The 26,039-nt window shown below is 49.7% G+C and overlaps 1 protein-coding gene across 2 annotated transcripts in view; it reads left to right on the top strand.

The window, feature by feature from the left end:
- Window positions 1-1,681: 1,681 nt before the first annotated feature.
- The window catches only part of TMPRSS9 (transmembrane serine protease 9), a 58,282-nt gene continuing 33,924 nt past the window's right edge, over window positions 1,682-26,039 (top strand). For both annotated transcript variants that reach the window (XM_042250218.2, XM_060416337.1), the window contains exon 1: window positions 1,682-1,740. The gene's annotated coding sequence lies outside the window, so the exon portion shown is untranslated. The remainder of the gene's footprint in view (window positions 1,741-26,039) is intronic.

Below are 26,039 nucleotides of genomic sequence, written 5' to 3'. Positions count from 1 at the left end.
GGTTGATTTCCATTAGGATTGACTGATTTGTTCTCTTTGCAGTCCAAGGGACTCTCAAGAGTCTTCTCCAGCACCGAAATTTCAAAGCATCAATAAAATAAAATATAAGTAAATAATAATGCAAATCCTTTGCTTAGCAAGAAGCTGGGCAAAGACAGGCAGCAGCCCCAGCCATTAGACCCCTGCCTGTCCATGGGAACACTGGGCTTCCCTTGTGGCTCAGCTGGTAAAGAATCCATCTGCAATAATGCAGGAGACCTGGGTTCAATCCCTGGGTTGGGAAGATCCCCTGGAGAAGGGAAAGGCTACCCTCTCCAGTATTCTGGCCTGGAGAATTCCATGGGGTCGCAAGAGTCAGACACAACTGAGCGACTTTCACTTCACTCACTGCCCGTGGGAGCACCGCAGTATGTCAGCTGATGGCAGGCACTCCTTCAGGCTGCAGGCCCAGCTCCTCCAGGCTCCCACCAGGCTGTACCTCTCACCACATTGACAGCAGCATCTAGTGTTTGAGCTGTGAAGCAGACCTGAACATAGCAATTCTCTCCCACTAAGCAGACCAGATCTTATGCATTTCTCATCCATCCACCTGCTCATTCATTTACTGGTTCACTGGGCGTCCGCTTTGTGCCAAGCCCTCTGCTCAGACCTGGGACATGTCTGTCTATGAAGGCAGTGGATCTGAGAGTCAGCAAGGGAGTGGCCCCCAGCTCTATCTTGCGGGGGCAGGTGGCAGGGAAAGCTTCCTGAGGAGGTGACCATCCAGCCTGAGACACCGGACAGTCTGTGTGGGGCTCTGATGGGGAGGTGACAGGAGGCTGGACTGTGGCCTGGAGAGGGGTGGGAGTTTCCAACCAGGTGGGCAAGGTATATCATCTGCAGGTGAGGGGACTAAAGTTATAGAAAGCACTGAGGCTGGAGGGAGTGGAGCCAGGGTCAGGGGCTCCTCCTATGGAGGAGCTCCAAGGGGAATGCAAGCGGCAAACAGCTCCCTGGCCAGCCAGTTGTAGCCTAAGGGATTAGGGAATATGGTTGGTAACTGTGCCCATGAACCAGCACGCTAAAGCAAGCTGTCAGGAACGCGGAGACCTTGGACCAAGTATGTAGGAGCTCTCCATACTATGTTCAGAATCTCAAAACTCTGGAAACCATTTTACAATGTTAAAGTTCATTAAATAAACTACCCTGGATATTCACATACACACCCCTCCCCTCAGCTTTCTGCTCCCCTCCGCTGCCCTCTGTCCCAGGTCACCTGCCCACATGGGCTCACCTGCCCAGGCCACACCCTCTACCTGGACCGCACTGGCCTCCCCAGGGCCCAGAAAATCCGAGGGGCCAGAACCGGGCGCCCCACGTGGCTCCTGGGGCTCCCGGGGCACGGGCTGCCCACTCCCTCCCTCCCCCGGCCCAGCTCCTTCCTGGAGTCCACCTGGGCTCCTGACCAGGTGCGCAGGACCGCCCACACCCAGCTGTCCTTTCGGAGCCTCGGGGAGCTGGGAGCGGCGCGGGTGGGTCTCAGGTGAACAGGGGAAGGGGTGCCGCATGAGGGGCGGTGATGGGGGAAGGGGTACCTCGGGGGGCGGTGATGTAGGAGGAGGGCGGGCTGCCCACGAGTTACCCGCGTCGGGGGAAGGCGGTGCTCTCACCTGGTGCCGCCCTCAGCCCCGCCCCATCCCCCGAGGCCCGGTTGACTGTGGAGGGAGCCGGGTCGCGCTCTGCAGCCTCGGGCAGAGAGCGGTGAGTCTGGGGTCTCCGGATATGAGGTGGCCGCCATCTGCACACGCCTGGGTTCAGGCTGTGTAGACGGAGCAGGTGCGGTGCGGATGTGGTCCGGGTTGTTGGACGCGTCGGGCTGTGTAGACGCCCTCGGGGAGTGTGAATGAGGCCTTGCTCCGTAGACCCGGCCGGAGGCCCTGTGTTTTCCCCATCCTGAGGGCTCCCTGTCCCCAGTGGCCGCTCTTCGGCCTTCCCACCATTAGCTCGACTGAACCCGCACGGGGCGGGGGGTGGATGGGGCGGCGGAAAGCGGGGCTGGGGAGCTGAGGGCGGGTTTCCAGGGCTTTGGGGAGGGCTCCTCTGCTCTCCTCCCTGTGGCTTCTTTCACCTGTCCCTTGCTAGGGCGTGAGAAACCGACCAGGATTTGGGGTAGGGTGCTCACAAGGTTTCGAATGAGGTCGAAGTCAGCTACCTGCGGCACCTGTGGTACGTGAGCCGATTGTACTAATAGTGTGGTCTCAAGCGTGGGGTTGCCTGTGGCTGTGTAGGGTGGTGGTATTGCCTGTACGTTGTGTGTCTGTGTGACCGCGGGTGTGCGTGGCTGTGTGTGTGATTGCACTGTGAGATCCTGTATGATTTTGTGGGTGATTGTGTGTGTGGACCCCCTTCCCAGTTTGCTTGTCTGGGAAGTGGGGACGGAGTCCCTGGGACCCCCCAGGACGCCACATGTAGCCCTCCTGTCCCACCAAATAGCCAGTCAGGTGTTCTGATTCATTGTGATCTGATCAGGTAAAGAGTCTGCCTGCAATACAGGAGACCTAGGTTCGATACCTGGGTTGGGAAGATACCCTGGAGAAGGAAATGGCAACCTGCTCCAGTATTCTTGCCTAGAAAATCCCATGGACAGAGGAACCTGGCGGGCTACAGTTCATGGGGTCGCAAAGTCAGACATGACTGAACGACTTCACTCTCCCGTCTCTTAACTGTTGCTACTGATGCACCTGCAGTGAGGGACTGCAGGGGCGGACCCCACAAGCCACCAGAGAGGAGATGTTTATGTGTTCAAGGCAGGATTCTCAAAGTTCAGAGTGTAAAGTGTGGAACTGGAAGAGCCTCAGAGGGAGGCGAGCTGGGTTGCCTTTGATTAAGTCTGGGCACCCCATTCAGCACAGGATTCGTGGAGAAAGGTCTGCTCCTGGTACCACAGACGTGAGGGGAGCCCACGGCCACACACAGGGGAGTGTGTCCTTCCTGAAGGAGGATGTGAAGGTCTGCGCATCTGCTTCCATCCGTGGAGTCCAGGAAAGAGAGAGAAACCAGCAGCAGGGAGGTGGGAAGCGCCTGTGGGTCTGTGGCTGGCTCCAGGGGAGCTGAGGCCTGGATCCAGTCACTTCCCCATCTCTGTTTCTGCCCTGGGGCACGGTTTAGAGCTCTTGGTCCCTGTCCCCATGGCTCACATGCTCTACCTGACTGCAGGGTCCTGGGGAGCCATGCCCATTTCGTGATGGAGACCCATAGACAGGGTGGGGGACATTGCTGAATTCCAAGAACTCTGTGTGTAGGCAGGGTGTGGGGGACGGAGACAGAGACACCTAGAGAGACACAGAGATGCAGAGACAGAGATGCGGAGAGGCAGAGATAGAGACAGATACAAAGAGGTAGAGAAAGAGGGAGAGAATGACAGAGACAGATAGGAGCTGTCTCTTCAAGCCACAGTGTCCTCATCTGTAAAGTGGGGATAATCCTTCTGGCCCCCTCCCCATGGGGGTGCTGGGAGGCTGAATTAATTGACTTGAGGCTGTGAGCCCCACACAGATCTTAGGCATGACCTTTCTGCTCCTGGCTGCTTCTCTTTGGTCATAAGCACATCCCACGGATGTAACAGTGGGACCAGGGAAACAGCTGTTCCCCATTATCTGAATATGCGTGGCTCTCAAGTAAAGCAGAGGATACCATGTTCGGGGCGGCTGGCTCATGTCTACATCAGGCTTTGCTGTCTTCCTCACTTTACCTCTATTAACTAAGAAAGGTGGTTTCAGAACCCTGTTCATTGGAAAGATGGCACAGTGTCCTGGTACACCCTTCACCCAGTGCCTCCTAGTGTTCAAACCTTGCATTGCCATAGCGTAGTGATCAACACTGAGAAAACTGACATTAGGGGCCATCCTTGAGCTTCCCAGGTGGCGCCAGTGGTAAAATACCTGTCTGCCAAACCAAGAGGTGCGAAAGACATGGGTTCGAGCCCGTGGAGGATAGCATGGCAGTCCATTCCAGTATTCTGGCCTGGAGAATCCCATGGACAGAGGAGCCTGGCCGGCTATATAGTCCGTAGGGTTGCAGAGTCAGACACGACTGAAGAGACTTATTATGCATGCGTTGGTGGACCATGGGGTGAGACTCTGCACTCCCGCTGCAGGGTGCTTGGGTTTGATCCCTGGTTGGGGAGCTAAGATCCTACATGCTGTGCAGTGTGGCCAAAAGGGGGGGGGGAGAAAGAAATTGATGTTAAAATGAACATAAACACTCGCAATCAATTTTGCCTAGATTTCCCTGTTTTTTGCACTAATGACCTTTTTCTGTTCTGGTATTTAATCTGAGATTTCCCACTGCACTGAGAACCTGTATTTATTTTAACTGTACAAGTCACAAGTGATTGGAAGTTTCTTTTTTTCATGTACATGTCTGTATCTGTTTCCCTGGGTATCGCCCATGTTTATCAGCTTCTTGCCTCAACTGCCTCCCTCCACCCACAGGCTCTCTGACTCCTTTCCTCTGTGCACATTAAAAAGCTACAAAAACATGAGATATCATCACTGCAAATAGTTCTCTCACAAACACCTCTTCCTAGGAAAACCTAACAAAAAGTCCACAGACAAAAAGGAAAAAAAAAAAAAAAGACCAAGCTTATTAAATTTCCTAAAGGCTTGCTGAGTGATTGATATCATGAGGTTGGGGCAGTGGGGGAGGGGCAGTGTCCTGGCTGGACGTGCACCTGATGAGTGGAGCCGGGTGGGGAGAAACAGGAGAGGTGGAAATGCAGATGAGAGAAGCCTGTTGTATAGATCAGCGCTGGCTGCCGCGGAGGCAAAGAGGGAAGACCAATGGGATGGAAGACTGTCTTGGATGAGTGAAAAAAGTTATACAGAGAGGTGGGCAAAGAGTTGAGAGTAAAGAGGGAAAGAAATGTAGGAGCCAGGAGCAAAGCTGGGGTAAAGTTTGGGTTTTTGCTGAAGTTTTTTTTTTTTTCTTTTTTAATTTTAATTTTTTGGCTGCACCACAGGACATGTGGGATTTTAGTTCCCTGACCAGGGATTGAACCTACACCTCCTGTATTAGAAGGGCAGAGTCCTAACCACTGGACCACCAGGGAAATCCCAAGGCTTTGCTAAGTGGATAGTTGACTCTGCTTGGAAAAAAGTGACCCCAAGCCCCTTATTTCCTCTTAGAGAGGCTGAATTATGGTTTGAACTGACGAGATATAATTGGCTGTTAAAGACAAGCAAGGAGGGACTTCCCTGGTGATCCAGCAGTTAAGACTCTGTGCTCCCAATGCAGGGTGCCCGGGATCCATCCCTGGTCAAGGAACTAGGTCTCACAGGCCAAACTAAACATCCCGCATACTTTAACTAAGACCTGGTGCAGCCAAATTTAAAAACACTCACAAGATGAAGATTCACACAGAATGGTGTGGAACACCAAGAATACAATGTGTGCTTCCTGAGAAGGAAAACGAAAGCCAGGCAGAAAAGTCCTGGGGCCTGGAGTCTTGTATATCAGTTCTCAGTTGCTGTGTAAAAAATTCTCCCCGAAGTTCACACACGAAGGCAAATGTTTATTATTCCAATTTCTCTGGGCAAGAATTAGGGAGTGCTTTGTCTGGGGATTCTGGCTGAGAGTCCCTCATAAGGTTGCTATCTCTGAAGGCCTGATGGGGACAGGGGTTGGCGCTTCCAGGAGGCCCCTCACATGACTCCTCCCCAGCAGGACCTCCCATGGTGCTGCTTGAGCCTCCTTACTATATGGTGGCCAACTCCCCCAGGACAGGCAGGGGAGAGCCTCAGTGCCTTTTACGACCTACTCAGAGGTCTCAGGCCATTGCTTTTGGCATTTTTATTCACTAGGCATGAGTCAAGTCTAGTCCCCACTCTAAGGGAAGAGAATTTTGTTCAGTCACTAAGTCATGTCCGACTCTTTGCAACCCCATGGACTGCAGCACGCCAGGCTCCCCTGTCCTTCACTGTCTCCCAGAGTTTGCTCAAATTCATGTCCATTGAGTCGATAATGGCATCCAACCATCTCATCCTGTGTTGCCCCATTTCCTCCTGCCTTCTGTCTTTTCCAGCATCAAGGTCTTTCATAATGAATCAGCTCTTCACATCAGGTGGCCCAAGTATTGGAGCTTCAGCATCAGTCCTTCCAATGAATCTTCAGGGAAGAGATTTAGGCTCCACCAAAGAGAAGAGTGGCAAGAAATCTGTGGACCTCCTTTAGAACCGCCCTCCATGACCTTGGGCATGTGTCCCAGCTCCTGTGCCTCTGTGTCCTCTTCAGAGTACACTGGTCTTGTAGCGCGGTTGTGATCATAGGTTAGGTAACATGTATAAATATCATTTAGTGCAATGCCTGCCACATAGACTTCCCAGGTGGGCTTCCCAGGTACAGCCAGTGGTAAAGAACACACCTGCCAATGCAGGAGACACAGGGATCAATCCCTGGGTTGGGAAGATCCCCTGGAGTAGGAAATGGCAACCCATTCCAGTATTCTCGCCTGGGAAAGAGGAGCATAGCGGGCTGCAGTCCATGGGGCTGCAAAGTTGGACACAGCTGAGCGACTGAACACATACATCTATCTGCCATACACGCTTGTTGACTTACTGAAGGCATTTCCCCGGTGCACTTCCATTCCCTTGAGAAATGATGTATCACCTGGAGCGATCAAAGTAGAACTCCCTGGCGCTCGCGGTCAAGGTGGAGAGTAGGATAACTTGCTTTCTTCCTACATGTTGGGCTGTGCTTGTTCTTGTCCTGGCTCCCTTTCCAGTGCTCAGCCACTTCTTCCAAAGGGACTCCAGGTTCCACACCTTGGCAGATACCACCTTACCTTCTACTGTCACTGGTGCAGTTTGGCACCCTTTGGGAGAAAACCCACACAGCAGGGGATGCAGAGGGGAAGTGGAGGTGATGGCCTTGAGAGTGTGGACAAGCTCATCGGATAGAAGACACAGACTGTGCAGAGTCCCTGGGGCAAGGCCGTGAACAGCCAAGGGGCTGATGTGGCTGGAACAGGAGGAGGGAGCTCAGGACACACAGCAAAGAGTGGGTGGGGCCAGGTCATGAGGGGTTTATGCCCTGAGTGAGAGCCAGTGGAAGTCTAGGACGAGGCCCGGGTCAGGTTTCAGCAGCCAGCCCTAGGACAAGATCTGGGAGATCTCTGCTTAGCCCAGGGTAGAGGTGGTGCAGGTGGTGAAGAGTCTGCCTGCCAAAGTAGGAGACATAAGAGGCCTGGGTTCAATCCCTGGGTTAGGAAGAGTCCCTGGAGGAGGAAATGGCAACTCTCTGCAGTATTTTTGCCTAGAGAACCCCATGAACCAAGAAGTCTGGTAGGCTACAGTCCATGGGATCGCAGAGTTGAACACAAATGGAGTGGCTTAGCACACCCAGAGGTGGTGCAGGTGGCCTAATCCTACGTGCACTTCTACAATGTGACTTTTAATGGGTCTTTTAAAAAATGCGGACCGTTAACAAAGTATTAATTTCTGGCTGTGCTGGGTCTTTGTTGCTGCGAGGGCTTTTCTCTAGTTGTGGTGAGTAGGTGCTATGCTCTAATTGTGGTGTGTGGGCTCTTCATTGCGGTGGCTTCTCGTTGCAGAGCGCAGGCTGTAGGGCACACATGCTTCCGTAGCTGCGGCTCCTGGTCTCTCGAGCGCAGGACTGATCGTTGTGGCGCCTGGGCTTAGCAGCTCCAAGGCATGTCAGATCTTCCTGGATCAGGGATGGAACCCGAGTCTCCTGCATTGGCAGGCGGATTCTTTACCACTGAGCCACCAGGGAAGCCCTAACCTGGACCATTTTTAACGTCTTTGTGGAATTTGTTACAGTGTTGCTTCTGTTTTATGTTTTGCTTTTTGGCTGCCAGGCATGTGGCATCTTAGCTCCCCAGCCAGGGATCAGCCCCGAGGCCCCTGCGTTGGAAGGGGGAGTCCCAAACACTGCATCGCCAGGGGAATCCCCCATGCGCATTTTTGGAGGAGGCACTGACAGCATTATCAGGCATTATCAGGTTGGAGGTCGTGAGAAAGGCCTCAGGAGGACCTCAGGCGTTGGTGGTCTGAGTGCTGTTGAGCACGGAGTTTCTGTCTGAGGCGGGGAAACCTGGGAGGAACAGATATCTTTGGGGCCAAGGAGGGCTATCAGTTGGGCGTGTGTCAGGCCCAAGACATTTGTCAGTCACTGGCCTGTGGTAACAAATAGCCATCAGTTGGGCAGCTTGAGACGGCTCACGTCTATCATCTCCTGGTCTCTGGGGGTCAGGAGTCTGGGCATGGCTTAGCTTGGTCCCCTGCTCAGGGTCACACAAGGCTGCGGTCAGAAGGCTGGCTGGGCTCTGTTCTCATCTGAAGGCTGGATAGGGAAGGATCCACTTCCTAACTGGTGCAGGTGACCAAGGGTCTGGCTGGTGGGCACCCTCAGCTCCTAGAGGCACCCAGAGCTCCTCCCCACACAGGCTCTTCCAATAAACTCACCCTTTCAGCAGGCCAGCCAGGAAGGTCTTCAGTGTGCCAAGATGGGCATCTTATATAATTTAGACCTGACAGTGATATCATGTCTGCCATATCCTACTGCTTTTTTTTTCTTTTGACCATGTGGCTCGTGGGATCTGGGTCCCTGACCAGAGATTGAAACCAGAGAGAGTGAAGTTCTAACCGTTGGACCACCAGCGAATTCCCCACTTTGTTGTTGTTCAGTTGCTAAGTCCTGTCTGACTTTCTGTGACCCCATGAACTGCAGCACGCCAGGCTTCCCTGTCTTTCACTATCTCCTGGAGTTTGTTCAAGTTCATATCCGTTGAATCGATGGTGCTATTTAGCCATCTCATCCTCTGCCACCCCCTTCTCCTCTAGCATTCAATCTTTCCCAGCATCAGAGTCTTTTCCAATGAATCAGCTGTCTGCATCAGGTGGCTGAAGTATTGGAGCTTCAGCATCAGTCCTACCAGTGAATATTCAGGGTTGATTTCCTTTCAGATTGACTAGTTTAATCTCCTTGCAGTTCAAGGGACTCTCACGAGTCCCCATATCCTACTGCTAAGAAACTTAACACAAGTCCTGACCACACTCAAGGGGAGGTGATCACACAGGTGTGGGGGTCACCTCAGGTCACCTGGAAGGAGGTTCCAGAAGCTAACTCAAGTAGGGCATTCAGAAGATAAATCTGGCCTGGAGCTTGGAGATGTGAGGGTGTTATTAAAACCACAGACTGGATGGGATCACGGGGCAAGGTGCATATCTGCAGGTAGTCCGTGAAAATATTTATTTAATATTCTTTAAATGGTCTACCTTTTTCTTTTGATTTTTTAAAATAACAGCTGTATAGAGGTATAATTCACACTTCATAAAGTTCACCAAGGTAAACCAGTTCAGTGGTTTTGGATATCTTCACAAATATATGCAACCATCCCCACAATCAATTTTGGAACATTTTCTTTTTAAATTTTTAAATTTATTTCTGTTTTTGGCTTTGACTTCATCGCTGTGTGGGCTTTTCTCTAGTTGGGGCTACACTTTAGCTGTGGCGCAAGGACTTGTCATTGCGATGGCCTCTAGAGCGCAGTCTCTAAGAGGGCATGGGCTCATTGTGGTGCACGGGCTTAGTTGCTCCAAGGCATGCGGGATCTTCCTAGCCCAGGGATGGAGCTTGTGTCTCCTGCGTTGGCAGGCAGATTCTCACCCATTGGACCACCAAGGAAGTCCCTAGAACATTTTCTTTTTTAATCTGTGAATCTACTTTTTAAACCTAAAAGCTTTTTGGAAATGAAAACTTAGTTGCTGACACGCACCGACAGAAAACGAATAAGAGAGTGGAACTAAAAAACAAAACGAGGAAAAAGTCAGACAGTGCTATTGAACTGTGACCGTCCTTGGGGGCCCAGACTGAGGGACGGTAAGCAGGACCCTCACCTTGGGCCCAAAGTTTAAGGGAATGCCAAGAAGCTCAAGATCAAGAGAAATGATATCACAGTGCAATAATGGACACACCCCGTGAATGCAAGAGAAAGGCTAAGAAGCAAAATACCAACATTTGAAGCAAAGATGACACACGGAGGGCTGGGATGGGGAGGAAGAGAGAAAGGTGCGTGAGTGAGTGCAGTGTGGGAGGTGGGAGCCTGCCTTTATGTAAAATGTTGCTGTTTGATTGGTCATGGATTTCTTGGTGTTAATTTTGAGTTTTGATTTCAGAAAATACTATTGATCTTTAAGGGCTTCCCAGGTGGTGCTAGTGGTAAAGAACCCACTTGCCATTCCAGGAGATGAAGAGATGTGGGTTTGATCTGTGGGTGCGGAAGAGCCCCTGGAGGAGGGCATGGCAACCGGCTCCAATATTCTTGCCTGGAGAATCCCCATGGACAGAAGAGCCTAGTGGGTATAGTCCCTGTTTGGAGTCACCAAGAGATGGACATGACTGAGCATGCGCATAGTTGATTTACAATGTTGTGTTAGCTTCAGGTGTACAGCAGTGACTCAGTTATCAATACACATATACCCACTACTGTTGAGGTTCTGTTCCCATACAGGTCATTACAGAGTATTAAATGGAGTTCTCTGTGCTGCTGCTGCGGCTGCTAAGTCGCTTCAGTCGTGTTCGACTCTGTATGACCGCATAGATGGCAGCCCACCAGGGTCCGCCGTCCCTGGGATTGTCCAGGCAAGAGCACTGGAGTGGGTTGCCATTGCCTTCTCGACTGTACTGTACAGTAGGTCCTTATTAGTTCATCTGTTTTCTGTGTAGTCATGTGTGTATGTCAGTCCCTATCATCTCGTTGGCGGAGGAGGTGATTGGTGTCCCCTGAGGCTGTTGTCTCATCACCCCACCCCCGCTCAGCCTGGCTCCTTCCCGGAGGCTCTGAACGTGAGGTTCACTCTTGTTGGAAACAGGCTCTGGCAGGCATTTGAGAGGCAGTGAGAACACACTGGCTTTACACTGAGCTACTTCGCGGCACATCGGGAGGCTGGAAATACACTGTTCCTGCCTCATTCACGAGGACAGCTCAGCTCTTGGGGTACGCTGGCTGAGCCCTTCCATGTGTGTGCGCGTGTTCAGTTGTGTCTGACTCTTTGTGATCCCATGGACTGTAGTCCACCAGGCTCCTTTATCCATGGGATTCTCCAAGCAAAAATACTGGAGTGGGTTGCCATGCCCTCCTTCAGGGGATCTTCCCAACCCAGAAATCAAATCCGCATCTCCTGCATTACCAAAAGCACCACCTGGAAAGCTCAAGCCCCTCCTTGGGAACCCCTAGATGGCTCCAGACCCTCCTTGGCACATGAAGACAGAGGGGGAGTAGGGGTGACCAAATGTCCTGGTTTCCAGGTTCAATCTGGAAGAGCCCCAGGTGACCTGGGGTGATTTGTCACCCCATCACTGCCTTGGTGGGGCGAGAGCTGGGCTGTGGGATGACAGTGGTGTATGTTCCGGGGAGGGGGCTGATGCAGCTGCGAGCTCAGCTAGGGACCTGGGTGCTGAGCTTCACAGTTTGGATCTGCAGTATCTGCGTTCTGATAGTAGATTCTACCCCTTTTTCCTTTTTTTAAAACAATTTCTTTTTTTGACTTTTTTGTTTTATATTGGAGTCTAGATGATTGACAATATTTGGCTCAGTGGTAAAGAATCCACCTGCCAATGCAAGAGACTCAGGAGACTCGGGTTCAGTCTCTGGGTCGGGAAGATCTCCTGGAGGAGGAAATGGCCACCCACTCCAGTATTCTTGCCTGGGAAATCCCATGGACAGACGAGCCTGGCGGGCTATAGTCCAGGGGGTTGCAAAAAGTCAGACGCAACTGAACGACTATCGCTAGTTGATTGAAATATTGTGTTAGTTTCAGGTGTACGGCAAAGTGGTTCAGTTATACGCATACGTATACCTATTCTTTCCTAAACTCTTTTTCCATTCAGGTTATTACGTAATACTGAGTACAGGTCCCTGCACTACGCAGGAGGTCTTTGTTGGCTATCCATTCTATTTTTTAAAGTGTGTCGATTTTTAAAATTGTACTAGAATTTATTTTTGGCTGTGCTGGGTCTTCTCCAGTTGCAGCGAGCAGGGGCTACTCTCTAGTTGTGGTGCTGGGCTTCTCTTTGCAGTGGCTTCTCTTGTTGCAGAGCGCAGGCTGTAGGGTTGAAGGCTTCCGCAGCTGTGGCTCAGGGGCTTAGTTGCGGCTCGGCACGTGGGATATTCCTGGCCCAGGGATTGAACCCGTGTCCCCTGCATTGGCAGGCAGATGTTCATCCACTGTACCACCAGGGGAGTCCACATGTATCTATTCTTTCACGAATTCTCTACCCATTTAGGTTGTTATATAGTATTGAGCAGAGTTCCCTGTCCTCTACCATAGGTCCTTGTTGGTTATCCATTCTGTTTTTAAAAATATTATTTATTTATTTGGCTGCACAGGGTCTCAGTTGTGGCAGGTGGGATCTAGTTCCTTGACCAGAGATCACACTGGGGCCCCCTGCATTGGGAGCATGGGGTCCCAGCCACTGGACCACCAGGGAAATCCCCTGTGTAGTCCAAATATAGCAGTATGTACATGGCAGTCCTGAACTCCCTGACTGTCCCTCCTCCCCAGCCCTTTCCTTCTCGGTCCCTGTGTCTGGGCTCATGTTTCGGGTCTCAGAGACAGTGCGGATCCTTTTGGAAGTTGTCATGAATCATTCCTGTAACTGGGGATGGCCTCTCCCACCTACTCATTTCTCTTGCTTCACTGCCTCGGAGTCATTCTTCAGATCTGCCTGGGGTGTTTTCACGTATCTCTCAAGCCCAGGTGGTAACTTATCCTCCAAAGTTGCTTTTAGAAAACTAAATTGGGCTTCATCCTGTCAAGGGTGCTCTCTCAGCCCGAGGTCACCGAGTGGAGCCAGCAGGCTCCTGTTCCCTCTTATCTTCCCTCCTTCTACTCTGCTTTTGTATTCCACCCCTGATCTTTGCAAAAAATAAAAATGAAGCCAATTCTAGAAGATACTTGGCTGTCTGAGATTAGGGGCTCGAAGGACCTTCTTGGATCTTCCACCCCCTTTGCCTCTGTCCCCAGTGAAACACCTGCTTGTCCCAGCCAGGCTGTCTCCATTACATCTGAGTGAAAGGGAGGAGAGACATCCAAACAGCTTTGTTTTTTGGTCTACCCAGCCCCAAATAATTTGTCTAAGCTGACTTTTAAAAAAAATCCTAAATGGACTAAAGTCCACCTTTTTTTTTTTTTTTGGCTGAACAGCGCAGTAGGTGGAATCTTAGTTCCCCAACCAGGATAGAACCCACGCCTCCCTTGCAGTAGAAGCCCAGAGTCCTAACCACTGGACCACCAGGGACATTCCCTGGACTTTACATCTTGCTCAGAACTTTATTTCATTTAGAAATATGGGTATTTAGGAAAAGCTGGGTTTCAAATGGACTTTACATGATGACTGAAGACAAAATTCACTGGCAATCAATCCCACCTTCAATTTTTATACCTCAACATTATATGGAGTGTGTACATGTATATTGGAGAAGGAAATGGCAGCCCACTCCAGTATTCTTGCCTGGAGAATCCCATGGATGGAGGAGCCTGGTGGGCTACTGTCCAAAGGGTCGCAAAGAGTCGGACACAACTGAGCGACTTCACTTATATGGAGAGGACTTTCTCGTGGTCCAGTGGCTAAGACTTTGTGCTCCCAGTTCAGGGGGCTGGGGTTTGATCCCTGGTCAGGGGACTAGATCCCACATACTGCAGCTAAGACCTGGAGCAGCCAAATAAATAATTTTTAAAAATTACATAGAAGATAAAGCAACCCAGAGATGTTGCAACTCGGAGGGCTTTGCTCCACTTTTTGCAGAGCTAATCAGTAGCTACCCGTTTCTCCTTTGGTAAAACTGTCAGCTTTTCACTTGAGCAATAAACACATTTTCAGGACCTCCCTGTTGGTCCAGTGGTTAAGACTCCATACTTCCAATTCAGGGGGTCCAGGTATAATCCCTGGTCAGGGTACTAGATCCCAGATGTTGCAACTAAGACCTGGTACAACCAAATAAATAAAAATTAAAAATATTTTTTAAAAGTAAAGAAACAAACACATTTTCTGTGCCAACCATTTGCAAAGACTTGGCAGGGAGATGAGGTAAGGGACAGGTGTGGAGGGCCCAGGTCTGTCCTTAAGTTGATGAGAGTCTGGAAATTTCTCTGAACTGGGAGTACCCATCTGGTACATCTTCACGTCAGGTGGCCAAAGTATTGGTGCTTCAGTATCAGTCCTTCCAATGACTATTCAGGGTTGATTTCCTTTAGGATTGACTGGTTTGATCTCCTTACTGTCCAGTGGACTCTCAGGGGTCTCCTCCAGCACCACAGTTCAAAAGCATCAATTTTTCTGTGCTCAGCCTTCTTTATGGTCCAGCTCTCACCTCTGTACCTGACTGCTGGAAAAATCATAGCTTTGACTAGATGGACCTTTGTCGGCCAAGTGCTGTCTTTGCTTTTTAATATGCTGTCTAGGCTGGTCAAAGCTTTTCTTCCAAGGAGCAAAGCATCTTTTAATTCCATGGCTGCAGTCACCATCTGCAGTGATTTTGGAGCCCAAGAAAATAAGGTCTGTCACTCTTCCCATTTTTTTCCCCATTTATTTGCCAGGAAGTGATAGGACCAGATGCCATGATCTTAGATTTTTGAATGTTGAGTTTTAAGCCAGCTTTTTCATGGTCCTCTTTCCCCTTCATCAAGAGGCTCTTTAGTTCCTCTTCATTTTCTGCCATTAGGGTGGTGTTGTCTGCATATCTGAGGTTGTTGGTATTTCTCCCGACAATCTTGATTCCAGCTTGTGATTCACCCAGCCTGGCTTTTCACATGATGTACTCTACAAATCAGATAAATAAGCAGGGTGACAATATATAAGCTTGAGGTACTCCTTTCCCAATTTTGGACCAGTCTGTTCCATAACCGGTTCTACCTGTTGCTTCTTGACCTGCATACAGGTTTCTCAGGAGGCAGATAAGGTGGTCTGGTATTCCCATCTCTTTAAGAATTTTCCACAGTTTATTGTGATCCACACAGTCAAAGGCTTTAGCATAGTCAATGAAGCAGAAGTAGATGTTTTTCTGGAACTCTCTTGCTTTTTCCATGATCCAGCAGGTGTTGGCAATTTGATCTCTGGATCTTCTGCCTTTTCTAAATCCAGCTTGAACATCTGAAGTTCGCGGTTCACATACTGTTGAAGCTTAGCTTGAAGGATTTAGAGCATTACTTTACTAGCATGTGAAATGAGTGCAATTGTGTGGTAGTTTGAGCATTCTTTGGCATTGCCCTTCTTTGGGATTGGGATGAAAACTGACCTTTTCCAGTCCTGTGGCCACTGCTGAGTTTTCTAAATTTGCTGGCTTATCGAGTGCAGCATTTTAACAGCATCATCTTTTAGGATTTGAAATAGCTCAGCTGGAATTCCATCAGCTCCACTAGTTTTGTTGGTAGTTATGCTTTGTAAGGCCCATTTGACTTCATACTCCAGGAATCTGGCTCTGGGTGAGTGACCACACCATCGTGGTCAAGTCATTAAGACCTTTTTTTTGAACAATTCTTCTGTGTATTCTTGCCATCTCTTCTTAATATCTTCTGCTTCTGTTAGGTCCATACTATTTCTGTCCTTTGTTGTGTCCCATCTTTGCATGAAATGTTCCCTTGGTATCTCAATTTTCTTGATGAGATCTCTAGTCTTTCCCATTCTACTGTTTTTCTCTATTTCTTTGCATTGTTCACTCAAGAAGATGGGTTTCTTATCTCTCCTTGCTAGTCTCTGGAACTCTGTTCAGATGGGTATACCTTTCCTTTTCTCCTTTGCCTTTTGCTTCTCTTCTTTTCTCAGCTATTTGTAAAGCCTCCTCAGACAACCATTTTGCTTTTTTGGATTTCTTTTTCTTGGGGATAGTTTTGGTCACTGCCTCTTGTACAGTGTTAACGAACCTCTGTCCATGAGAGAGGTGGTAGCCTAGAACTCAGGAGAAGAGGGGTAAGAGGTTTGTCGGGGGAGGACCCCCCACCTCGGGGACACGTTGAGCTGCAGGGGGAGATGCCCAGGTCCAGGTCAGTCCTGATTGAAGCTCCAGAGCAACTTGAGCTGGAAATTTCTGTTAATACTTGAAGGTTGTCAGTGGATAAGTGATCCTTGCTGCTGTGGGCTCTCCTGGGGAGGAAGAAGAGCTTTTGCACAGACTGTGGAGTGGGTGCCACTTACAAATCATTTGACAGGCTTTATTTTGTGACTGCTTATGCTGTTCATCAGACTTTCCTGGGGGCTCAGACAGTAAAGCCTACAATGCAGGAGACCCAGATTCGAACCCTGGGTGGGGAAGATCTCCTGGAGAAGGAAATGGCAACCCACTCCGGTATGCTTGCCTGGAGAATCCCATGGACAGAGGAGCCTGCTGGGCTAGTCCATGGGGTTGCAAAGAGTTGGACACGACTGAGCGACTTCACTATCTATCTATCTATGCTGTCCATCAAGGTTTTACCCAAAAGGAGGCTAGTGAATGAGAATATGAAGACCTGACATGAGGCTCCTTTGTCTCCAGGGACCCTTTTCAGACTTGGATGGTGCACTTAGCAAGGAGGTTCTCTCCTGACCATGGGCTGTGTATGGCTCTGCCCAGGCCTCATGGAAACATGATTCCCATGTATGCAGAGGTGACACCATCTAGAATTTGGATAAATCTGATGTCGTGTTGATCAAGTGGTCTCTTTTTTTACAGTGATGGGAGAGGTGGTGAAGGGCTGTAGGGTCCCTGTAGAAGTTATGGCTCCCTACTTTGGTTTGTCCAAGATTCATGTAAGAGAGACAACCCCAGCTTGAACCGTTTGAGCCAAGTTTGGCTCCTGTGCCTGGCCAGTCCAGAGAAGACCTGGCCCCAGGCAGGGCTGAGTCACTTTGTCCCGTCCCCGGAGGTCCTTTCCTGGCTGTGCTCCCTACATCCATCCAGCCTCTTCCTTCAGAATTGACTGCATCCTCCTGCCGTTCTTTTGGAGGTCAAGATGGCAGTCGATGGCCTCAAGCCTAGCCATGGCAGCTAAGGAGCCCCACTGGGAAGAAGGCTGCGCCCTCCCTCCTGTTGTTAGTTGTGTGAATGTTAGTTGCTCAATCAGGTCCAACCTTTTGCGACCCCATGGACTATATAGCCCACCAGGCTTCTGTGTCCATGGAATTCTCCAGGAAGGGATACTGGGGTGGGTAGCCATTCCCTTCTCCAGGGGATCTTCCCCACCCAGGAGTGGAACCCAGATCTCCTGCATTGCAGACAGATTCTTTACTGTCTGAGCCACCAGAGAAGCCCCTATGAAGTTGATCATGTCCTATCGTTTTTGGCCTATGAAAGTGGCAATTTCATACAATTGAAATTCAGGGAAGAAAGTTGGTTGGCCTGCAACCCTTTGGACCAATCACTGATGTGGGTGAAAGGGTAGTTACTGTGATTGGCGGATCTGTGTCCAGTGTGGACCAGTTATCAACAGGGATGGAGGGGTGGTTACTGTGATTGGCAGGCCCTGTGGACCAATCACTGGTGGGGGTAGATGGGTGGTTACTGTGATTGGCTGGCTTGCATCCAGTGCCCCAATCATCAATAGGGATGGAGATATGGGTACTGTGATTGACAGGCCCAGGTCCAGGATGGACCAATCACTGATGGGGGTGGAGGATTGGTTATTGTGATTGGCAGGCCTGGGTCCAGTGTGGACCAGTCACTACTGTGATTAGTGTAGCGGGTGGGCCATATGACTGGAGTGGACTTTCCCCCGGAAAAAGAATTCTAGGAAGACAAAAAGACATGGTCAGCCGCTTGCTATCAAAAAGTAGAACTGAAGGCACAAAGCCAGTCAACGACCAGCCAGTAACTGAGGCCTGGAGAGGTTCACTGCCCTGCTGGGGCCATGGAACTAGTTGGGCTGAAGCCAGAATGTGGTCATTGGTCTTCTGGCGACTAGCAGTTCTTGCACCTGACCAGAGAGAGCAGTGGGGAAAGGGCAGTTCCCATTTTCACGGTGTTCTTGCTGCAAAGATGCTCAGTGCCCCCGCTCAACACACAACTCTCTCTTGGCTGAGCAGTGTGTGACATGGCCTCCAAAGAGCCTATATTAGCTTCCTGTTGCTGCTGTAACTTAGGGAGCCTCACGGGGGCTAAATCCCCCTGTGAGCAGGGCCGGTCCCTCCGGAGGCTCCAGGGAGCACCGGCTCCTGCCTTTTCCAGCTTCCAGAGGCGCCACATCCCTGAATCGTGGCCCCTCCCTCCATCCTCACAGCCAGCAGAGCAGCATCTCCCGTCTCTCTGCCTTTGACCTCCCCCTCCTTCTTACAGGGGCCCTGTCTCAGGGGCCTTAATCCAACCTGCAGAGTCTCTTCTGCCCTGTGACATGTCCCCATGGCAACTTTGTGGACATTATCTTCTCTGCCACAGTGTCCAGGCAAAATGCTCTTTCTGTGGAAGTGCCTGGAGACGCTGTCTGGTATTTTGGACCAAACAGTCATTGTGTTTTCTGAGCTTCGCTTGGTTCCAAGACAGATTGCAGAGTCTGATTTTTATCTGCCCTACGCCAGACCTGCCAACATCTGGATGCGGTTTCTGCACCCTTCTAGGAGGCCGCTTCAGGGTCGTGCCAGGGCATGAATGCGCTGGTGCGCATCCAGGTCAGAATTTGTCTGACTCCTAGCTGGGGCAGGGCTGCCAGCGGCCTGGCCTGTCCTGGGTTTCCTCGTTTGCTCACAGATAATCCCTCTTGGCCTTCACATTCTGGCTGTTTCTGTCTGTGAACAGTTTTCCCCTTCTCACTTCTCTACTTCTGGCATATGTCAGTTCCTCTCTCAGTTCCTTTCTATTTTTATTGGGGTAGATTATGTATGTGTGCTTAGTGGCCCGGTTGTGTTCGACTCTTTGCGACCCCATGGACTGTAGCGTGCCAGGCTGCTCTGTCCATGAAATTCTCCAGGCAAGAATACTGGAGTGGGTTGCCACGCCCTCCTCCAGGGGATCTTCCCAACCCAGGCATCGAATCCAGGTCTCCCACATTGCGGACGGATTCTTTACCGTCTGAGCTACCAGGGTAGATTATACATAATGTAGAATTCACCACCATAACTGGTTTTAGGGGCACAGCTTCGTGGCACTAAACACATTCACATGGTTGTGCAACCATCCCCACCATCACCTCTAGAACTTTCTCATCTTCCCAAGCTAAACCTGCACTCTCATTAAACACTGACTCCCAGTCCCCTCCACCAGTCCCCGTCCCCATCATCTACTTCCAGTCTCTGTGGGTCTGGCTCCTCCAGGACCTCCTGTGAGTGGAATCAGTATTCGTCCTTCTGTGTCTGCTTCTGTCACTGAGCATCATGTTCTCAAGGCTCGTCCAGGTGGTAGCAGGTGTCTGAATCTCCTTCCTTTTTAAGACTGAGTAACATTCCACTGTGTGGATGGGCCACATTGTGTTTGTCCATCATCCACCAATGGACACTTGGGTTGCTTCTACCTTTGGCCAGTGTGAATATGCTGCTGTGAACATATGTGTGCAAATATCTGTTTGAGACCCTGCTTTTTGTTCTTTTGGGTGTATGTATACCCAGGAGTCAGCTTACTGCAGCAGATGGTTGTTCTGTGTTTAATGTTTTGAGAACCCTCCAGACTGCTTCCCTGTTGGCTACACTGGTTTGCGTTCCCAGTGACAGTGCATGACGGGGCTAATTGCCCCACATCCTCGCCAGCGCTTGCTTTTAGTTTTTGACAATAAGCATCCTAATGGGCATATACCCTCTCTTTTTAACACTTTTCCTTTGTGAGGCAGGTGGGGAGAACTGCATGGTCAGAGGTCACAGTCTCTGTGCAGGACTGTCTTCGATTCTGAGGTCATTTGCAAGTTGAGGGATGTACTGGGTGAATGGGTCCCCACCATTGCCGTCCTAACCCCCAGCACCTCAGGAGGTGCCCTCTTTTGGATATAGGGTCTTTGTAGATACAGTCAGGTTAAAACGAGGTCATCAGGGTGGGCTTTAATTCAATACAACTGCTGTCCTTATACCAAGGGGATGTTTGGACACTGGGAGAAGGCAGTGTAGAGATGGAGGCAGCAACAGAGTGATGCTGCCGCAAGCCAAGTGACATCAGAGGCCACCAGCCGCCCCCGGAAGCCCAGAGAGAGCCTGGAACAAGTCCTCCCTTGTGGCTGCAGAGGGAGCGACCCTGCTGATACGCTGACCTCAGATTCTTGACCTCCAGAGCTGGGAGTCAACAAGCGTCTCTTATATAAGACCCCGTGCTTATGGTGCTTTGTTATGGCCACCCCAGGAAGCTAATAAGCAAGGGTGGTTCCCAAAACCACCATGAGGTTTGACAATTCACTAGAAAGACTCAGTAAGTGCTGTCATAGTCACAGTTATGGTTTAAGATTAGCTGTAACAGTTAGAGGGATAAAGATTATGGATTAAGGGATTTCCCTGATGGTTAAAGACCTTGATGCTGGGGAAGACTGAAGGCAGGAGAAGAAAGGGGCAACAAAGGATGAGATGGTTGGGCGGCATCAATGGCTCAAAGTTTGAGCAAACTCTGGGAGATGATGAAGGACAGTGAAGTCTGACATTCTGAAGTCCATGGGGTCGCAGAGAGTCAAATGACTGAGCAGCAACTGGTGGTCCAGTGGCTGAAACTCCAGCTTCTAATACAGGGGTCCTGGGTCCATCCCTGCTTGGGGAGCTAGATCCCACAAGCCACAGGTAAGACCTGATGCAGCTAAATAAGTTAATAAAAATATTAACAAAAATAAGATGATAGATTAAGATCAACTAAAAGGAGAGAGACATAGGACTGAGTCTAGCTGTCTGAGTCCCTCTGGGCTGCCATTCCAAAATACCAATACTAGGCAGCTGATACACAACAGACATTTATGTCTGAGTACTGGGGGCTAGAAATCCAGCATCAAGGCACTGGCAGGTCCAGTGTCTGCTGAGGCCCTGCTTCTTTGCTCATCGATGGCCATCTCTTTGCTGTGTCTTCTCATGGCAGAAGGTCAAGGGAGGTCTCTGGGGTACAATGCCATATTAGTTTCTGCTGTACAGCAAAGTGAATCAGCTGTGTGTATATACATACTGGTGGTGCTGGTGGTAAACAACCCATCTGCCAATGCAGGGGACATTAGAGATGAAGCTTTGATCCCTGGGTCAGGAAGACCCCCGGAGGAGGAAATGGCAACCCACTTCAGTATTCTTGCTGGAGAAATCTCATGGACAGAGGAATCTGGTGGGCTGCAGTCCATAGGGTTGCAAAGAGTCGGACACAACTGAAGCGACTTAGCATGCTGCTGCTGCTGCTGCTAAGTCGCTTCTGTAGTGCATGAAAGTGAAAAGTGAAAGTGAAGTCGCTCAGGCATGTCCGACTCTTAGCGACCTCATGGACTGCAGCCTACCAGGCTCCTCCATCCATGGAATTTTCCAGGCAAGAGTACTGGAGTGGGGTGCCATTGCCTTCTCCAAAGCAACTTAGCATGCATCTTCTCTTTTTGGGATTTCCCTCCCATTTAGGTCACCACTCCAGTACTCTTGCCTGGAAAACCCCATGGACGGAGGAGCCTGGTGGACTGCAGTCCATGGGGTCGCTAAGAGTCGGACATGCCTGAGCGACTTCACTTCACTTTTCACTCTCATGCATTGGGGAAGGAAATGGCAACCCACTCCAGTGTTCTTGCCTGGAGAATCCCAGGGACGGGGGCGCCTGGTGGGCTGCCGTCTATGGGGTCGCACAGAGTCGGACACGACTGAAGGAACTTAGCTTAGCTTAGCTTAGGTCACCACAGAGCACTGAGTTCCCTGTGCCATACAGTAGATTTTCATTAGTTATTCATCTCATTTCTTAAAAAAATATTTTAATAACATTCTATTTAGCCCAGTATAGTCTAGATATCTTTTAACATATAGTCAGTATGAAGATTGTAAGGTGTTTTACACTCTTTCTCTCTCTCTCTTTTTTTCACACTGTCTTAGACTCCAGTGTGCATTTTTTGCTTATAGCATACCTTAACTTGTTTCAGGTGCCCAGTAGTCATATGTGGCTAGGTATTCACTAAGTTGTGTCTTGATTTTTTGTGACCCCATGGACCGTAGCCCACCAGGCTCCTCTGTCCATGGGATTTCCCAGGCAAGAATGCTGGAGTCGGTTTCCATTTTCTTCTCCTCTGGGTTCCCTTTTTACGGGAGCCCCACCCTTATCACTTCCCAAAGGCCCCCACCTCCAAATATCATCCCGTGGAGGGTTAGGGTTTTAACATACGCATTGGGCGTGGGGGACACAAATGGGAAGTTCCATGTTCTCTCCCTGCACAGTCAGGATGCGATATTCTCCCGGCCTTGTTGTGAGACAACACACGTGAAGCATTGCCAGTCAGGGTGGCTCCCCCAAGCTCCAGGGCACAGAGCTTTCACTGGGCACAACCGATTCACTGACTGACTCATCAGTCATCCACATGGGTGACCTCAGTCTCCCAGAGACCACTTCCCAGATCTGGGGGCAAAGGCCAAAGTTTATTTCTGTTTGTTTTTAGAGTGTTCTATTTTATCCACCCCCCTACACTGTTTTGTCATTAAGTCATAGAATAGGGACTTCCCTAGCAGTCCAGTGGTTAGGACTCCATGCTTCCAAAGTAGGGGATATGGGTTCAATCCCTGGTCAGGAAACTAAGATCCCACATGCCATGTGGCACAACCAGAAAAAAAATGACAGTCATATAGTATGAGGATAGCTTCCCAGATGCTGCTAGTGATAAAGAACCTGCCTGCCAATGTAGGAGACGGAAAAGACAGGTTTGATCCCTGGGTCGGGAAGATCCCCCGAAGGAGGGCACGGCAACCCACTCCAGTATTCTTGCCTGGAGAATCCCATGGACAGAGGAGCCTGATGGGCTACAGTCCATGGGGTCGCAAAAAGTCAGACATGACTGAGCAACTAACACTTTCACTTTTTACTTTCATATTCACTATCATTTAGTTCTAAATAATTTTTTAAACCTTCAGTTCAGTTGCTCAGTCATGTCTGACTCTTTGTGATCCCATGGACTGCCAAGCATGCCAGGCTTCCCTGTCCATCACCAAATCCCGGAGCTTGCTCAAACTCATGTCCATCCAGTCTGTGATCCAGTCTGTTTTCAATTATTTTATGTCTGAATGAGTTTTAAGCGTATAAAATATTGTCATATATATTGTTTTATAATCTCAGATGGTTTCACTTTCAGAATGTCTTCAGTATCTAGTACTGTCTTCTTTTTTTCTGCTGACTCTTGCTGATTTGTTTTTCTTCGTGTGTTTTGCAATTTTGAGATTGAGAACTTATCCTTAGCACGCTTTTATCTGTTGGAATCCTGTAGAATCTAAGATGAGGGTGTGTCTCTCTTAAAAAGTTTTGTCTAACTTTGTTTTTCTGCCCTTTACCCATTGGCTTTGACCGCTTAAAAGCAGAAGAGTAACTGGGTTTTCCTGGTGAAAGATCAGTCTGGCTCTAGTGTGGATAATGAAGTGGAGAGTCCAGGTTGTTGCAATAATTCAGATTTGAGGTGGTGACAACTTGCACTAGGCAGTATGGATGAAGACAAAAGATGAACCCTAGACCAAAGGTCACCATATTATGGCCCTCAGATTAACTGCAGCCAGTTGCCTATTTCGTGGAAACATAGCCATAACTGTGTGTTCACATGTGCCTGATGCTGCTTTTTGGAGAAGGCGATGGCACCCCACTCCAGTACTCTTGTCTGGAAAATCCCATGGACGGAGGAGCCTGGTAGGTCGGACATGACTGAGCGACTTCACTCTGACTTTTCACTTTCATGCATTGGAGAAGGAAATGGCAACCCACTCCAGTATTCTTGCCTGGAGAATCCCAGGGATGGGGGAACCTGGTGGGCTGCTGTCTACGGGGTCGCACAGAGTCGGACATGACTGAAGCGACTTAGCAGCAGTAGCAGATGCTGTTTTTATGACGTGACAGAGTTGTATTAATAGTAGACTGTGGGACTACAAAGCTGAAAATCATCCTCTGGCTCTCTGCATACGAAGTTTAGTGCCCCCTGTTCTAGAGACGTGCAGGATATTGAATCTGCAGGACTTGGTGATAGACATGGTCTGAAGAGACTAAAAACACTCATCCCTCACTGTCTGAGGGACACTGAAACCCAGAGATGCTCAAATCCCTTATATAAAATGACTTAGTGATTGCATATAGGGGCCTCCCAGGTAGCTCAGTGGAAAATAATCTACTTGCCAATGCAGGAGACACAAGAGACGCAGGTTTCATCCCTGGGTCAGGAAGATCCGCTGGAGGAGAGCATAGCAACCCACTCTAGTATTCTTGCTTGGAGAATCCCATGGACAGAAGAGCCTGATGGGCTACAGTCCATGAGGTCGCAAAGAGTTGGACAGGACTGAGGAGCCTGGTAGGAGGCTGTCTGTGGGGTCGCACAGAGTCAGACACGACTGAAGTGACTTAGCAGCAGCAGCAGCAGCAGCATAGCAGTGAAAGGTCCCAATCACTGGACCTTCAGGGAACTCCCCCAGCTAATGCTTTGTTTGCAGCTAAGTGAGACCCAGCAGAGGACCCCTAAAACGTGCCAGCTTCCTGACCTGCAGAAACCATGAGATAACGAACATGCATTGTTTTAAGCAGCTATGTGTGTGATAACTTGTTACGTGGCAGCAGCTGACTAGCACACCTCCTCTAAGAGGGCCCTGGCTTGCTCCCTCCTGCCACCGGGCTTTTACATATTTTGTTCTTACTGTATGGACATCTATTGCTTCCACCAGGCACTGGCTGGATTCCTGTTTATCCTTCAGAACTCATGTAACTCAACCCTCCATCAGGAAGCCTCCCCTGACCCCTGTCTAGATCAAAGCTTCCTTTTGACAGAGACCCAAAGCCCCATGGACGCAGCCATTATTGTAGCCACAATTTTAATTTACTTGGGTCTCTGTCACTAAGATTTATGCTCTGTGAGCTGAGAATCACATCTGTCTCATTAAGGGCTGGGTACCCAGCACAGAGCAGCCGGGCCTGGCCAGTCGTAAATATCAGATTGATGGAGACAGTGAATGGAGCTTCTATGTTCAATGCTAAATAGCAGCGGGGCCCCTTTGTGCCCTAATGATGGTGATGACAAGACAATTTGGAGAACACAGGAATCCTTAGAAAACCCAAGGGGTAGGGGGTGACAGGGCCAGCTGGGGTTGAATGAACGTAGTGTGTGTGTTTGTAGGAGGGGCTGTCAATGAGCTCATACACTACATTTGTGTTTCCAGCCCCAATCACAAAAGTGAATCTTGGTGTCTTTGTCCTTAAAACATTTCATCAAGTGATTCTTAGAGCTTCTCTGGCTCCTCAGACAGCAATTCAGCTCAAGTGTAAGAATAAAGGGGTGAGCATTGTGCGACCTTGCTCTCCACCCCTGTACTACTCCCCTTTCTTACCGACTCTGGATGGGTGGTGAGGTACAGAGTGGCTGTTCCCAGTTGGACGTGTTACCTTGATCGGATAGGACATTCTGGCTGGGCCCCGGGGTGGGGTTCCAGATTTAACAATAAACATACAGCACACCCAGATAAATTTGAATTTCAGGCAAACAACAAATACATTTTGGGGAGACTTCCCTGTCAATCCAGTGGCTAAGACTCTGTGCTCCCAATTCACGGGGCCTGGGTTCGATCCCTGGTCAGGGAACTAGATCCTGCATGCTGCAACTGAGATCCAACATAGCCAAATAAATGACTTGAATACAGAATTTTAAAACGCTTTTTCTTAACACAAGTATGTTCCAAATTTTGCACAAGACATGTTAGGGACTGTGTGTGTCAGGTTCTCTAGAGAAAGAGAACCAGCAGAATGAAGAGGAAGACAGAGAGGCCGGAATTAGCTCAGTCGTGGCAGCTGGCAAATGCAGAATCTGCAGGGCCGGCTGGAGACCCTGGGAAAAGTTGATGTTGCAGCTCAAGTACAAAGGCCACCTGGAGGCAGTATTCTCCCTTCTTTGGGGGGAAACCTTGATCTTTTCTCTTAAGGCCTTCAACTGATT

This window comes from Ovis aries, chromosome 5 (assembly GCF_016772045.2).
Source record: "Ovis aries strain OAR_USU_Benz2616 breed Rambouillet chromosome 5, ARS-UI_Ramb_v3.0, whole genome shotgun sequence".
NCBI lineage: Eukaryota > Metazoa > Chordata > Mammalia > Artiodactyla > Bovidae > Ovis > Ovis aries.
The sequence above is the reverse complement of the archived record's forward strand: the minus strand, read 5'-3'. Positions and strand labels throughout refer to the sequence as shown.